The 16,578-nt window shown below is 48.8% G+C and overlaps 1 long non-coding RNA gene across 1 annotated transcript in view; it reads left to right on the top strand.

The window, feature by feature from the left end:
* The first annotated feature begins 20 nt into the window (after window positions 1–20).
* The window catches only part of LOC109266084 (uncharacterized), a 24,296-nt gene continuing 7,738 nt past the window's right edge, over window positions 21–16,578 (top strand). The window contains exon 1 of the long non-coding RNA XR_008421339.1: window positions 21–99. This is a non-coding gene — a long non-coding RNA (uncharacterized LOC109266084). The remainder of the gene's footprint in view (window positions 100–16,578) is intronic.

Here is a 16,578-nt window from a genome sequence, read left to right as displayed (position 1 = left end):
CGAGCTTGTTGTTCTTGGTGTCTGAAGATGTTTTCTCTTTACGTTCTCTGCTTCAGTTACGAGGACTCTGACAAGTCGATTCTCTACGGCGACGATCAGGTAGGTGTGGAGGGTGGAAGGAGGGCAGGAGACACTTAGAGGCCAGAAAACCGTCTGCCTTTCTCTCGGGGAGAAGCGAGGGGTGGGGGAAAGGAGGGTGGGAGCATCTCTGTCTGGAAGCTGAGACAAAATGCAGAGGAAAACAGACGAGGAGACCCAGCCGTAGGTCGAATACATAAAAGCCTAAGAGGTGACATACACGAAGTGCTCACTTACATGCCCGGGGTTGTCCTCAGGGCTTTCCACCGGATCCGATCAGCTCATGCTACGGTTGCCGTTTGTGAGAATGTTTCACGCATACCTGCTCCCGGGAGGTGACAGACTGGGATTCGAACCCACTCGGTGTGAACCAAGTCTGTGCGTTTAACCCCTATGCTTTACTGCCTCTCGTGTAAAACGGAAGGGATGCTCCAGGTAATGGGGTGAAGGAACGGCCCTGGAATGGAGCAGTCTCTCCGAAAGCATTGCTGTCGGAGCGCAGGGGGACAGGGGCACATCGGGTTTGCCTCCCGTTGGGCACCGGGGGCTCTTGCTAATCGGGGGCGGGAGGGAGGATGCCCTTCTGTGTGTTTTGTTTGACAGTCAAAGATAAGGTTTAAAGGCAGATTCCCGTGGGAGAGGAGGCAGAGTGCTGTAAACACAGCTAGGTCGAAGGGTCCCGTATCCCAGGATCTTTCTGAAGAAGTGTTAGCAAGGGCCAGGGGACCAACACCAGGGCTTTAGGTCCTGAACCGAAACCGAGCAAGCCGGAGAGAGGAAGAAGGCAGATGGGACCATCGCGGACACCAAAATCCCAGAGCTCCCAATTTCTCATTGTGCCCAGGAGTTGCCTTACTCTTTCCCCTAACGCCTTTTCATGCTGTTTTTTTCAAAAACGAGGAGCGGGTGAGAGAGCAGACGGGCCCTGGTGCGGAGACCTCCAGCCCACAGGCCCCCACGTGGCGGGAGCGGGGAGTGATCTGCGCGCCGCGCAACTGTAGGGGGCGCCATTCACACAGACTAGGAGGTGAATGGTGTCCCTGGGTTTATGCTGCACGGCCTCTCCCGGGCCTGACATTCCTCAAAGGGACGCGGACACCGGGACGGAGTGCAAGAGGGAAGCACCCCACCCCCACCCCCACCCCCGGCCGCGGGGTCAGTCGTGCCCCTGTGGTCCCGAGCCCCAGGCGCCTGGGAAATCGGGCTCCGTGGCTCTGCCTGTCTCCTTGCTGCAGTCCTGGGTGCGGTCCAGCCCGGTGCCTGTGGCGACGGTCCAGCAGAAGCCAGGAAGGCGAAGCCGGGGCCGATCCGGGCGACACTGCCTGTTCATTAGAATGCAGGTTCATTGGCAAAAATGCAAATGATTCATTTCACTTCATCCTTCTGACAGACTGTGCTGGTAGCAATAGCTGGCTGCTTCCCTACACCTGTCACTGCCGCGGCGCTGCTCACTTTGTGTAAAAGGCCTGCCACACTTCAGGTGTATATATAGCAACCAACCCGCGGCGCAGCCCGCCTGCGGGAAACCCGATCATTCACTGCCCCCTAGTGGACTAGATGCGAATGAGCCAATTCGCTGCGGTCCTTTGAGCTTCTCTGCAAATCAGAGTTGCATTTTATGGCAGGAAGAGTTTGCCGGAGTCTGTTGATTTCGTCGCTGTTGCTGCTGGTGGCTCAGGGTCTTAATTAACAGCACTCTAATAAGATAAAATGTCAGTGGTGGAGGACTCTTCGTGGAGCTATATTTGAATGTTAAAAAGCCACGACGTTTTCAAAAAATGTTTGAGTCTTCGTTTGATGTTTATTTAAAAAAAAAAATCAAATTTTCTTTAGGCTAAAAAAAAAAAAAGGCTTACAGTGAATGTAGCATTAAAGAGTTCGTGCTGTCATCCAGCAAAGCCATCAGTTGTACCTGAGAGAGAAGGGCAGTTATTATAAAGCAGAAGCACGGGCCTGACTTTTCACCCAACCGTCCTCTGGAGGTCACCTATTGAGGACCTAGCGTTGAGGACCCAGTCACACTCAGCATAAGGGAAGCCACATTTGCAATCTGCTGACAAAGGCAAGGGGAGCTTGGTTGGCTAACGTCATATTACCAAGTCTCTCTTGATTGTCCTTGGACTTCTTTCGATTGCTGCATCTGGCCCAGGCTTATGGCTTAAGGATCATTTGATAACATTCATCAGTGTTATTTGCATGCAGCAAATTAAGAAACCTGCTTCTTAAAATTAATAATCTACTTTTATACCCTTTCTGAGCTGTTTCCTCATTGCAAGGACTTGAACAGCCTTGTAATTATCTCTGAGTTCAGTGACTTCATTGCTCTGAACTTTTGGCATACCTACTACTGGAATATTCGAGATACTAGAATAACTCCCTTTCCATAGCCCGGACTCTGGCCATAAAGACCTCCATGGGTATAGTCTAGGCCAACCATGCCCAAGTGTATCCTTGTGTATGGATTAGCTTCTCACTTACGCATCTAGAGCGATGTTGGTTGGAGAATGGAAAAAAAAAATTGTCCCACAAAGCATTTGCTGTACTTTGTGGTACAGATGAGGAAACCGGGCTCAAACGGTTACAAAAGAAGTAGCATGTGGGTGAGATGGGCAGAGGGATAACGCTAGACCCTCCTGTAGGACAGCCTTGTTCACTTGACTCATTTATTTCAGGCTGACTGTAGGGTCACCACAGCCCTGATGATTGGAAACTTCCAAGAGAGAAAAATGTTGGTGAGAAAGCTTTGGTGGATGGGCACAGGGCAGGAGTCAAATTTTTCCACCCCGTGTAGCTCAGAAACAGCAGGAAGTGAAGCGTTTCGGAGTGCTTCCTCGGCAAACTGTAGTTTTCCTCAGAATGTCACAGAAAGCGCTGCTGGTGATTCACCAGGTTAAACTTTTCCTCCTGAGTCAGAAGTAAGAGGAAGCTGCTGTCGAGGGTGGAGGCCCAGCAGCTTGGGGCGGAGGGGAGGCGGGGTGGGGAGGCTTGTTGACTAACTGGTCAGAACATTCTAGCCAGGAAACTCGAATAGCTTGCTAAAGAACACAGGGAAATGAAACCCTCACTGTGGAAACTTTCGATGCAATAATAAAAATTAAATAGGCTTGCGGTATAACTTACCAGAGAGAAATAGGTTAGTGGAGCTGCCTTCCTGTAGGTCCCCATTACAGCCCAATGAAGTTCGATGCTTGCCTATTAAAGTTGGGCAAACTGCCCATCAAGTGGCCCCATTTTACCTGACCTGCTTTACATCAGTCGGTCAACGCATGTCATAGACCCAGAGGCCCCAGGACTGAGTGGTCATCTGGTCTACCCCTTGGCCTCCCCAGCCAATATCCCTGATATCGTCTCTAAAGAAATGCTTGAGTCAGGATTGAATTAAGTGTCAGAGGCAGAGAGAAAGGGAAGCAGAGTGGGGTCATGGGGCCAAGCTAAGAATATTCTTCCGGCGGCCTTGGGAATTTTACAACCGAACCAGAAGAATCCAGACGAACCACGTGTGAAAGGATTTTCAAGTGCCCATAAAGGAAACGCACACAGAACGCGACCAATATTTCTGCTTCCTAGGCTTTGTCGCTTCGTCCTATTAGGGTCACCTGGCTGCGTGTCCCCGGTAGGCAGGCGGGCGAGGTGAGGTTCCGAGCAGGCCATCCTTCAGCCGAGAAGCTGGCTTTTCCTGAGGCTTCGGCACGCCGGGCTGCCCCGTCCTCCCCAGCTGGTCTCCGGCCAAGCTGCCTCCCCAGCCAGGCCGAGCGGGGTTTCTGTGGGGGCTCTGAGCTGCCGGGGCTGCGGCTGCGGACGGCTGGTGCAGGGGCGATAACCTGGCCTTTCCTGCTTCAGTCTAGACAGATGCATGATTGAATAAAGGATTCATCCAAGCCCTGTGTCACATTGGCCATCTGGAAAGTAGCCAACCACTCATTTAGCAAATTGCTCTGTTTAAATGCAGCTGCTGTGTCTCAGCGTTTATGCTACCAAGACAGATCGCGTGATTCCTCTGCCTTCATTTATCTAAGCCGTTCCTCTCAATCTGCCAGGAACTTAAAAAGGCTGTTAATGCATGACAAGGCACTTGACCCACATGATTTCCAAACTGAGAAGGAGCATCCGTCTTGTGCTGGGTCGTCCTTTCCTCAAAAGCAAGGGCACCTTGTCTATGCTCCCTCTCTTAATGAAAGCTGCCTTTATTAAGAATCCCATTAAGCTCCGCAGCGCCCAGCTCTCCAACACTGTAAATATTACCCTTTAGAAACGGGTCCAGAGGCCCTGCGCGGGCAGCTGGCCGGGTGGTGGGTGCTCTAGGCGACAGTCGGGGGCTGACCTCAGACCTCAGATCTCTGGACTGAGGGTGCCGTATGGCAGCCCGGTTGCCTCTCTCCATTTGGAAAGATGGATTACAGTCGTTAGCAGATAATGTCAACAAAGCCTCTGAGATGATTTGATAAGACTCAGAAGCAAAATGACTGCAGACCAGCCACGAGCTCTCAGGGTTTTTACCTTGGTTTCCTTCTTCTTTTTCCTAAAGGAAATGGTAAAAAAAAAAAAAAAAGATACCCCTTTTTTTACCTTTTTTTAGGTGAAGCAGTTTATTGTAGGATGTCACTGGTCACTTTGGCCTGGTACTGATTATGATCTGTTATTTATCAGGCAAATAATCCTGATATGACCACTGGCTTCATCAACTGCTTAACTTAATTGGGGTTACGGTATCATTAAGTCTGGAAGCCAGAAGCCAGAATAAGGGAGTGTTAATTAAATTAAATATCATCTGCTCAGCCCTCAGCTAGGCCCATTGGAAGACCAACGAAATAGCATAATAAATGATCTTTGCGGGGACAAAAAGAAACAAACACAGGAGTATTCAGCACAGTGCAATTGTGAAGGTGCGAGCTTGGGGTCCCAGCAGGTACAAAGAAGCTGCTGAGAGGGACAAGTTACCCGCAGGAGGCGAGGGAGGGGGAATGTCCAAGAGGCAAGAGCTGATTAGCAGCTGAACATCCAGGGAGATCGAGGAAGATGAGAGACGGGGAAAATTCCATTTAATTTATTAGAAACGGAAACAGTGGTGAGAAAACTGTGAGCGGAGGGACAGGGAGACAGATTGCAGGGCTCTAAGGGGGGGTGCGGAGACAGCAAATGACATATTAACTGGCAAAATGTGGAGAGAGGGGAACAGCATACGGTGGCTTCTTGAAATAAGATGAGGTTCTAAACGGTACTGTAATTGCATGGAAAGTGACAGAACCCAAGGACGCGGATGTAATTCTCATTAATAGATTTTGCGCTGGAAAAATATTACATAAGGCACACGTCACAGAATTTTGGGTGGATGTCACAGAAAGGCTAAAAGAACAGCACAGCGGTTGACCAGAGATTAATTCTAGAGATTCGGAGCCAGGCTGAGCAAAAAATGACATTCCCTACCACGCACTCCACACACTGCGAACCCGATGAAGACCGTAGCTGGTTCCACTGCTGAGTCTCCTGAGCTCGGAGGCCGCACGAAATGTAGCGAATCCAGTGCCTATGCTACCTAGGACCTCTGGTCCCCTAAGTATGCCATTCAACCTCTTTCTGCCTCGGTCTATATAATGAAATAATCAAAGCGCCTACCCCGCGGGATTGTCGTGAGGATGTAATGAGAGAACGCGTGCGAAGCAGGTAGTGTGGCACTGGCTGCTTATTGGAGGTTTCCTGAGTCCCGCTGTACCGGAAAATACTGTAGCAAGCTCCCATCGACAAACTAGCAGCATTTAGTTCACACCCCAGAGGGCACCTTTCGCTACTACTGTCCCCTCCTGCTATTGTGCCGGTGATTTCCGCTGTAGCAACCGCAGTTCCAAGTACGGGTCACTATGAGACACGTCCTGAAATAATCGGGGTCCCCTGCTTGCAGTCACACACCACAGGGAGCTCCCCCTGTGACCTAGGTCCGGGCATGGGGACAGTGCGGTCTGACCGAGCTCACGTCCCATTCAAGGTGGCGGCAGCTCCACCTGCTAAACAGAAAGGCCCATCTGCTCTGAGAGAAACAGAAAGGCCTGGAAAACTATCTGCTCCCTTTTAACTGGAAAAAACATTGCTTGTTGTTTCTGCCAAGAGTGCACAAGCTATTAGAGGCTGGGAAATACATGGAATGTGTTGGCTTTTCTGAAGGGGATTTATTTTTCTTTTCTGTTTAAAACCGTGTTGCAGGGATGTGTGAACATTCTGTCTTTGGCTTCCGTAGGTGAACTATGAAGGTAAATATTGAAGTTTTAAATCTAATTTCAAAAGAAGGGAGTAATACATTTTGAAGCAAGGACGTAGCCTCTTTACGTAACGATTGCCGTGGGGTAAAATAATAATGTTCTCAAGATAGCTTAGGGGTTGAACTAGCTTTTTCTTCTCCTCTCCTGCCCCCTGACAGACTCATTTTCCCATTCCAACCCTCCCCTGGAGTGGCTACAATACCACTATGGACCTCCAAAGTTGGGACGTTTGTTCCTTCACTCGAGAAATGTTTTCTGAGGGCATATCCCGCCGTTCTGCCTGGTTCAGGGCAGAGAGCAGGGAAACCAAAACTCATCACAGACAAAGTCAGTCTGAACATGTCAACGAAACATACAATGTCCAGACCTCTGCGTCCAAGCGGCAAATTAAGGAAGGTAGTTGAGTGGACGGTCACACGGGAGGATTTGGGGACCGCGCCTGGAAGTGTTATGGGTCATTTCTGCCCATATTCCAGAAGTCAGTAGTCGGTCACATAGTCAGCTTAATTGCAGCGGCAGCTGGGACAGGTGAACAAGTCATCAGGAGGGAAGTGCCTACAGCGAACGACGAGCCAGTCTTTACCATAAATATTGAAAAAAAAAGCACCCAAACCCAACACATCCTAGGTCTCCCGTGACATAGGATCCGTGACATATGATCTGGTGGCTTGGCATCCCCGTCCCTCCCGGGGAATTCCCTCTTCCTCTCCCCTCTCCCATCTGCCCCTTCTTTCCATTCCTCTCTGCCCGGCCTGCTGAATCCGTGTCCCCACAGGCTCAAGGGTGGGCTGTCTTTAGAACCCTGCTTTCCTCTGCATCTTGGCTTACAAACTGCACATTTGGAATGTGCCCTCCCCTCTGTCCTGGTTTGTCAAATTCCTCTCCCACCTCCAGTGTTTGGGTCCCACCCTGTGTCTTCCACAGTCTGCCTGATCGCCGCACACAGCCCTCCTGTAATATTCATGGTCTGCACCGCCCCTGGGGCTTTCTCACTCACCACCTGGTGGTGAGGCTTTACAGCGATGCCTCACCTTTCAGTAGAATGGATGCTGTTAGGGAGGACAGCACCTGTCACCTAGAGGCGGTAGCTGGGGAAGGAGACTGAGGTCATGGCGATGCCGGCCCGCAGCTCTGTCCGTGTGCTGCCTGCAGTGTGGCTGTCGCCAGATGCTTACCTCGGCTCCCATGTCCTCACTCATAACCTGAAGACAGCAATACTTAACCCCCCCCCCAACTTCCCTCCCAGAGGGGCTTTGAGATCTGAATGAGGTGATTCATGTGTATCCAGAAGGAGGACAAGGAAGATCATTCACCGGGCTCATGTGACCGAGAGGCAACACAGGAGGGTGTCCTGGGGACGGGGCTCAGGTTGTGTCTCAGCACCTGCCAAGGGGCAGACAAAGCCCTCGTGTGTCAGCTGGGTAAAGAGGTGAAGGAGTGGCCACCTGTGGTGCTTCTTGGAAACCGGAGAAGTTTTATCTAAAGTGAATGGGAGGGTGGGGGGCACCAGGGTGGCTCAGTCGGTCCAGTGTCTGACTCTTGATTTTGGCTCAGGTCACGATCTCACAGTTTTGGGAGTTCCAGCCCCGCATTGGACTCTTTGCTGACAGTGCGGAGCCTGCCTGGGGTTTTTTCTCTCTCCCTCTCTCTCTGCTGCTGCTCTCTCTCTCTCTCTCAACATAAATAAATAAATACATAAACATTAAAAAAATAAAGTGACTAGGAACGGTACATCAGGAATGAACACCACCAGCTTTTGGCTTTGAAGTTAGGGAAATACCTTTCTTTAGACAAAAGATAGAGCCGGCCAGAATCACCCCGTGTGGCACCTGACAGCTTTACTTAAAGAGCATTTAACGCCCCTCGTGATAAGCACAGGAGTCCTGCTCAGGACCTCTAGGTAAATACGTCCGTCCACCTGCCTCCTTGCGGGCATTTGCTCTTGCTTGGGCCCTCCGAGTTCCCTCCCGGAACGTTGGCCACCATAGCTGGAGTGACCCCAGGAGCGCCTTGGCAGGCTCCCTGAAGGAGGGCCCGGTGAGTCCCAGGCTAACGGGGCGTCTCTGGATCCGGGCCCTGCAGGGGCTCAAGCAGGAGTGTGGCCGCCTTCCGCTCTGCTTTCCCCATCTGTCAACCGGGGAGCGGATACAAGCCGCATCGTGGAGATGCCGAAAGGACTTGATTGCTAAGGCCGAACACCAACCCTACACACGCGAAACCTAAATACCCCTTTGCCAACCACGGCCTCTTGACGAGGAGACGCGGGATTCCTCCGAACGGTTGTGGCGCCGGTTAATTGGCAGCTGGCTGGATAAAGCGAAAAGCACCATCTCTGTAGGACATCTCATTTTAGGCGGAACCCGTGATTCCCTCTTGGAGAAAAGTGGATTGAAATCCAGCGGCCCGTGCTCCTTGACATGTGTGGGAGCTGGCTGGAGGGACGAGTGCCGGACGTGCCCCTTCTTCTGTCTCTCCGGGCGGTACCCCAGATGACAGGTTGTGCTTGCCCCGGCGGAGGCAGCCCCAGGTGCGTTGGTGGGTGCCCCGGGGAACGGGGTGAGGACCGCACGGCTGTGTCCACCCCACGGGACAGAGCAGGAACTCGCACCTGCTCCTCGCAGGAGAGGTGGCCCCCGAGTCAGCTTGCGGCCTCAGTGACCGGCAGCGTGCAGCAGAGTGGTGAGCAAATCACCGCTGGTGACCGGGGGACCCCAAGGACAGAGCAGCCTGCTGCGGGAAACTGGGCCTGTCACAGTCACACTCTGGGGACCACAAGGCACTAAGGCAAGGCAACGGTTTGTGCTTCTGTGGGAAGTTTTTGAGGCCGTTTTCCTTCGTGTACTGCATCTCCACAGACACACCTACTCATGGAGAAAGGTGCACAGGCCTGCGGGCACCCCCACAGCCAGCCACACCCCCCCCCAGAAACTTGCCCGCAACCCCCCCACAAATATCCCCGAAAGCAGGTGTAGACTCTTTGCAAGCTCACCCACAAAGGCCCCTACGTGCTCCCGAGTGGAATACCCTCCATACCCACAGTCATCCCCATAGACGCCGCATAGATGCTCTGTGGTCACGCCCCACAACCCCCCCCCACACCCCACTGCCACCACATCGACGCTTTTACTAACACCCCCGACATCCTCCACGAACATCTCAAAACATACCCTCCAAGCTTTTGCAGACACCCCTCCACCTATCTTCCACACGTTTCCTTTGACGACACTCGCCCAAATGCATCTAATTTCACCCCACAATCTCCCGGCACAGACACTCGCAGATAGCCCTGCAAAACAGCACGCGTTACCCTCTGACACCCACACAGGCACAGCCCGGTCACCCCCAAACAGCATCTGCAGATCCAGAGGGACGGCACACAGTCGTTGCCCCACATCGATCCCCTGTGCAGTCACACGCAAGGATCCTGTGCACACACGCAGATCTTGTACGTACACACACACGCACAGTCGCCCTGCACAGGTCCTTGTGCGTGCACGGAGCTGGACACAGGCCAAGCATGCAAAGAGATCCACCCTCTCCCGGCACAGGCAGCACCACCCCAGCAGACAGACACACAGACACCTTAGCTTCACTTCTTCAGTTTGTTATTTCAGACGGTCTTCTAGCTAGAGCCGTGTAAATCAAAGGTCTATATTGCAAACAACTGGGAATATGGTGCAGTAGTCTCTGGTCGTGGTTGGGGGGGGGGGGTTGGAACAGAACAGCGATCAAACGAGATCACGTGGTACATTTCTCCATCGCCCTGGCCGGCTGGTGAGAAAGCCAGGGAGGGGAACAGACGTCTCGTCATGCCCATGAAGGGTGCCGGCCGAGCACAGCTGGAAGACCGAGGTGTGGTTTCTGGGACATGCCGGGTTCATTTGTCTCCCTATAGCCTTGTCAGGAACATAAAGTCTGCTCTGACTCCTTTCATGCAGGAGGCTGTTGATCTCCTCTAGGAGACAGTTCCCTGCCCCGCCGCGGCTGGTTTTCCTTACAATACAAAAGAAAAAAAAAAGAGGTAATGTTCCAAAAAGTCCTCAAATTCTCTTGGTGCTTCCAAAGAGGGTTATAAGAGTATATGGTGCTGTTAGAAGGAGGAGGGGCAAGACACGAAGATCACAAAGAAAACCAGGAGGACGGATAAAGGGATTCGAATGCAAGAAATAGCCCAGACCAGCTGGTGGCCATCTGGGAGCTATGAAGAAAGGGAAGAACAAAGTTGTTGAGTTTCTAGCAAGTGGGTACAGTTTTATCATGAGACGAGGTTACTGCTTTGAGGAACTGGAGAGAAGCCAGAGCCTTGCCAGCCATTAAAAACAACAACAACAACAACAACAACAACAACAACAACCAAAAAACCCCCAATCTAATGGTTTCCCTGAGGATTGGATTACAGTGAGTTTGCTCCTGTCTCAAATAAACTGGCTAAGGGCATGACCATTTCCAGGAAAGTTAGAGGGCGTCTGAGGGTGTAGGGAACTCGAGACTTAGTCTCTGGATGTCAGGGTGAAAATGGACACTGGGGAAACGGGAAAGATACTTGATTGTGCCTTATACCGAGGTTGTCTTTAAAGCCTCAGGTAAGACCATGGGGAAGGCCACTGGCTATAGGGTGAGAAGTAAGTTATTACAATCGGTTATTTTGATTTTGTTAAAAATTGAGGGTAAATTGTATGTGTTTGCATTGGGGCTGTGCACAGAGGAGAGAAAACGTAAAACCCATAAGTACGCCATAATATGTAGAGAGAGTATGTATCCACTCACCTGCCCCACAGGGAACTGAAGGATGGCTCACCAAAAGTTAGCGTCTCTTTTCTCTTCCCACTGCCTCCAGGAATGGGGCCACTATCTCCAGGTGCCCTCTCCAGGCCAGACATCCCAGCCACTCAGCCCCACATCCAAATAATTGGTCACCTTAGTGACCAATTCTCTCTCTTTAGTAATTCTAACCTGTGCCCTCCTTTCTCTCCCCTCAGTCACTTCCCGCCTCCCACCTATCATTACCATCACAGCAACAAATTCCTCCCCAGCCTCCAATATCAAATCCCTGCAGATAATTTTCCAAATTTTTCTTGAGTATTTGTTTGTTTGGGGGGTTTGGGTTTTTTTTTTTTTTTTGTTTGTTTGTTTTTTGTTTTGGTAAAACATCAAATCTATTCTTCCACACATTCAACGAGCATTTATTGAGCATCTACTATGTGCCAGTCTTTTATCCTAGTTGCCTGGGACACAACGGTGAACCCAACAAAGAGGTCTTTATTTAGTCAGAATCTAGTGGGAGAAGAAAAACAGTAAACATAATAAATTATATGAGATCTTTGAAGGTGATAAGTGCTGCGGATAGAGTAAAAACAGAGCAGGGCACAGGGTATCGACAGGGTAGAGTGTGTGTGTGGGTAGGGGTTAAAGTAGGGTAGCCAGGATAGTCCTCATTGGAAGGTTGGTATTTGCTCAAAGGAGGTGAGGGAGTTAGCAGCAATGTGCAGAGTGAGATTGGGAGGCATGAGGTGAGAATGGAGAGAAGTCACATGGGGCCTCATAGCAGGATTGAGCTGTGGTGGGGTTTTAAGCAGTGGGAGACATGCTCTGACTTCTACGTCGAAGTGATGTTCTAGCTCATAGTTCACTATGTTCTAGTGATGATGGTGACTCAGACCATGGGGAAGCAGAGGAGACAAGTTGGTGATGTCTCTATTCTGCAGAAAAGCCTTCAATGACTTCCCTTAGCCTTCAGATAAAATCCGAGCTCTTCAGTATGGCCTTGCTTATTTTTTCAGATTCATCTCTTCCCGGTGTTTTCACCCCCACCCCACCCCCCGAAATGGCCCCCATATTCTAAAGCAGGTGGGCTTTTAACAAGTATCCTCTTTTCTCATGGTCCCATGAGTCTGTGTAGCTGACTCCCTCGGGCTTCACTAAGCCTCTTGTCCTCAGGAAGCCTTTCCTCCCCATACCATGCATCCCAAAGCAGACCATACATACTTCAGTGGTTGGGACTACAGTTCCGAGACAGAAAGTTCTGTCCACAATCTGTCTCTCTCACTACACTGGGAACTCCTAAACGGTAGGAATAGAGCTCTTATTTCTGAGTCCTTAGTAGATATTAAATGGTTGGATGGGTGATGGATAGATGATGGATGGGTGGATGGATGGATGGATGGATGTTTGGTTGCTGGATCTTCATCAGATCTTTAATTCAAGGGATTTTATTTTTAGTTTAAAATTAATCATTAGAAAATGCTTAAAAACAACTATAAGACATTAACGTCTTCATTGTTGAAGCGATGGTTGAAGGAGTGTGCTCGGGTAACCACTCGTGAGCATGTGTACTCATCAACTGCACATGACAACTGTTTTGCTCGAGAGTTGAATATAAAGGGAATTTTGATTAACGACCTCTTACTTGCCCGTTGACCAAATAGAATTTATTTTCTTGACACGCTGTTCAATTAGCAGTGGTTCACACTATAACTTTATGTTCCTTAACCTTCAGCTTTCCCTACCGGCCTCTGTCAAGTATATCATTCAACTGAAATGATTGATTTATGTTTGGGAAAATACTGAGGAGAACCTGACGGTGACTAGAGACATACGTCTCATCACCTGTAACCTTTGGAGAACAGAACCAGAAGAAGTAAACTCTCCTTTCTTCACCAAGGCCATCCCTCCACAGAAGTATACTGTAAGCTGTATGGAAAATGAAACAAAAACACTAGCACATTTGCTCAGATTTGGACATTTGAACATTACTCCAAGCCTGGAATAACCGTAATGTAATCAGAGATTGAAACGATAGATTTGAAGGATTCTGAGTGAGGTCTCAGATAGACATCTTACCTAATTTGTGGCCAAGCCAGTGGAACTAGAAACCTCTCTGCCACATCCCTGAGAAGTAGGCATTCCAAATCGGCGTGGCCCTTCTGGGAACGGGGAGCTTCTGTCTCATGGCAGCCCCTGAAAATGCGGATTATTTTTTTTTTTAATTTTTTAATGTTCATTTTTGCTCATGAACTGTAAGATTATGACCTGAGCCGAAGTCAGACGCTTAACTGACTGAGACACCCGGGCACCCCATGGATTATTTCTAAATATCCAAAAGCAAGCCCTACATGACTCCAAATGGACTCTCTGTACTTCCAGGAAACAGGATAATTTGAACACACGCCTCTACTTTTATTCCCACCTAAACGAAACTCATCTGAACAACAGGGAGAGGATTTTTTTTTTTCCCTCTGAAGGCATAGAATGAAGGATTGGATGAATAGAAACAGTAGCAGCAAAACGTGGAATTTGGAAAACAGAAAACACATGGTAAGTTACTTAGGAAACCCCCCAAAACTAAATCCTTAGGTCAGCTGTGGGAAAAGCAGAGAGCCAAAAAACCATTTCACAAGGCAGAACCCACTCCCCCATGGGCCCCCGAATTGGCAACACTTCCCCCTAGATCACTGATGCCATATTTTCTCCTTTTAGGCAGGAAATAACAATCAGATGTCATTATTATCTTTGGAGAAACAAGATGAAATTCATTAAATAAGAAGGAATCATTATAGAGGAAAACTGAAGGAATAAAAAGTTCTTGGAATTTAAAACTGTGATCAATATTTTTTACCTCGACAGAATGGTTAGAAGATAATATTCTCCCACAACATAGGACAAAAAGACAAAAAATGTGGAATAAAAGAGGAAAGATAATAAAACCATAAGACCAATCCGGAAGTATAATATCCAAATATTGGGCCCAGAAAAAAAGAGAAAAGAAAGTGGAGAAAATAATCAAACAAATAGTTTGAAAACACTTCCCAAAACATTAAGAGCAAAGAGAAGATTCTAGTGGTGTCCAGAGGAGGAAAAAGTCAGTTCGTTATGCATAGGATTAGTACTTACGGTGGATTTGGACTTTACCACAGCAGTACTGAAAAGCAGAAGGTAATGGAAAATCCATTCAAAAGTCTAAAGGAGGGACACCTGGCTGGGTCAGTCAGCAGAGCAAGGGACTCTGGATCTCAGGATTGTAAGTTCCAGCCGCATGTTGGGTGTGGAGATTACTTAAAAATACAATCTTAAAAACAAAATCTGTTAGAACATTATCTCCAGTGTTGAAGTCTATACTGAGAGAAACTATTACTGCAATGTAGGAGTAGAACAAAGTCGTTTTCAAAGATGCAAAGTTTCAGGATGTACTTCCCATATACGTATGCTTCTCCGAATAATGTGGAAGGATTTTCTTTTTTTTTTTTTAATTTTTTTGTTAGTGTTTATTTCTGAGACAGAGACAGAGCATGAGTGGGGGAGGGGCAGAGAGCGAGGGAGACACAGAATCCGAAGCAGGCTCCAGGCTCTGAGCTGTCAGCACAGAGCCCAATGCAGGGCTCGAACTCACAAACCGTGAGATCATGACCTGAGCCGAAGTCGGTCGCTCAACTGACTGAGCCACCCAGGCGCCCCAGGATTTTCTCTATAAAATGAGGGAGAAAACTGAAAAGTGGAAGAAACAGGATACAGCAAACAGGAGATAGGAAGAAGAAGATCCAATGCCATCCCCCCCACCCCCCAGGAGGACAGTAAAAAGAGGGCCCAAGATGACAGCTGTGGACCAGGCTTCGGGCAGCCGGAGTGACTCAGAAGATGAGGCCAATGAAACGAAAGCTGAGAGGAGACTGAGATGTTGGGTAAAGAATGCTAAGTACTCAGACGTCCAAGCAAACGAAAGTAGAGAGTCAAGAGATAACACCCCAGCCCGAGAAACCAAGAAGCAAGATAGGCATGTTATTTAGAGACCTCGAATAGACACCCAAATAATCATCTAAAAAGGAGGGAATGTGGAGACCCTCGGGGCCGGAAATGGGGAAAGGCGTCGAGTTTCTCAAATTTGCAGAACGATTTCACTCTTTAAGCAAGTGCATATAGCTTAGATAAAAATAAAAAATGCTTCTTAAAGGAAAAGAAAAACAAAACATAAGTCCCCCCAAAATGCATGACTCTTATCTTCTTTTCTCCCAGATAAACATTTCTAGTTTTCTCAGCTGTCCTTCATATGACTTCATTTCAAGATGTCTTGTCGTGAAGCCTCTCTTCTAGGCAATGTCTGGAGTACATGGGACTGGACACCACAAGGCACCATATGGCCCACCAGGGCTTTACCTGCTGGCATATTACCTCCCACATTCAAGCCATGTATTCATTCCTCATTCTTTTCTTATAAATTGATGCTTTGAACCTACATCCAGAGCTTGCCTTCTTGCTAAATTTCACGTTATTGATTTTTGGCATCCTTAATCTGTTTGGTTAAAATGATTTTAAATGCTGTCATTGACATCCAGTAGATCCACTCTTTCCCTCAGCTGTGTGCGGTCAACACATTTCACAGTGCTACACATAGTGTATTCATCCAGGTCCTAGAGGAGACTGCTGAACAGGGCACAGTGAGAACACAGTCCTGTGGCATGTCACTAAAACCTCCCCTCAGGGTGGGATTCACCTGGTACTATTCATTTTGCTTTGACTAGAGGCATTCACTCATTGCTCAAAAGCTACAATGCAAGGACACCTTTGCGAGAGGAGTGGAAAATAAACAGTGCTGGTAGTAACAATTCCAGGAACTTTTGTTTCCCTGGAGTCACAGCAAGACGAGTCACGGTATTCTTCAGTTGCATCTGGGTGAAAAAGAATAAATCTGTTGGAGCTTTGCCCTGTAATGGATAAGCACTCTTGTCTCCCCTCCTCGCCCCCCTCAACACACACAGTGAAACAATTTCTCAGTGTTTTCTGCTGGGAACCAGAGTCCCAGGTGATATTGGCCTTCCACAGCCATTGAGGGGGGATGTCCAGAAGCCCTGCTCTTCTGAAATGTGGGAAGGGGCTCTCATGGGCCACCGTGGAGAGTCCCACACTCCTTCTTAAGGGGTCTTGAGTCGGGAGGGGGGAGACTTGAGGTTCCAGTTGCATTGACAGACTCCTCCAATCTATGCTTCCTTGGAGATTCGCAGTGGTGCTTAAACACTGTTAGTTAGGTTTTTTGTTGTTGTTTTTTTTGACAAGCTGAAAGATAAAGTTCAAGGTGAACAATTGGCTGCTGATACAAACATTCCTGAACTCAGCAAGCTAGCAGTGTGGAGAACAGTTCCTCAGATGTAATGAAACCAATTTCAGAATAGATGAAAAGCTGATACAAGAAAGACACCTTGTCTTTAAGTCTCTCCTCTAGAAACCTTCAAACAAGAAGAGCTTTTGTCATCAATATCCC

The sequence above is a fragment of the Panthera pardus genome, unplaced genomic scaffold (genome assembly GCF_024362965.1).
Source record: "Panthera pardus isolate Hobbes unplaced genomic scaffold, ASM2436296v1 HiC_scaffold_1, whole genome shotgun sequence".
Lineage (NCBI taxonomy): Eukaryota > Metazoa > Chordata > Mammalia > Carnivora > Felidae > Panthera > Panthera pardus.
This window is presented reverse-complemented; position numbering and strand designations above follow the sequence as displayed.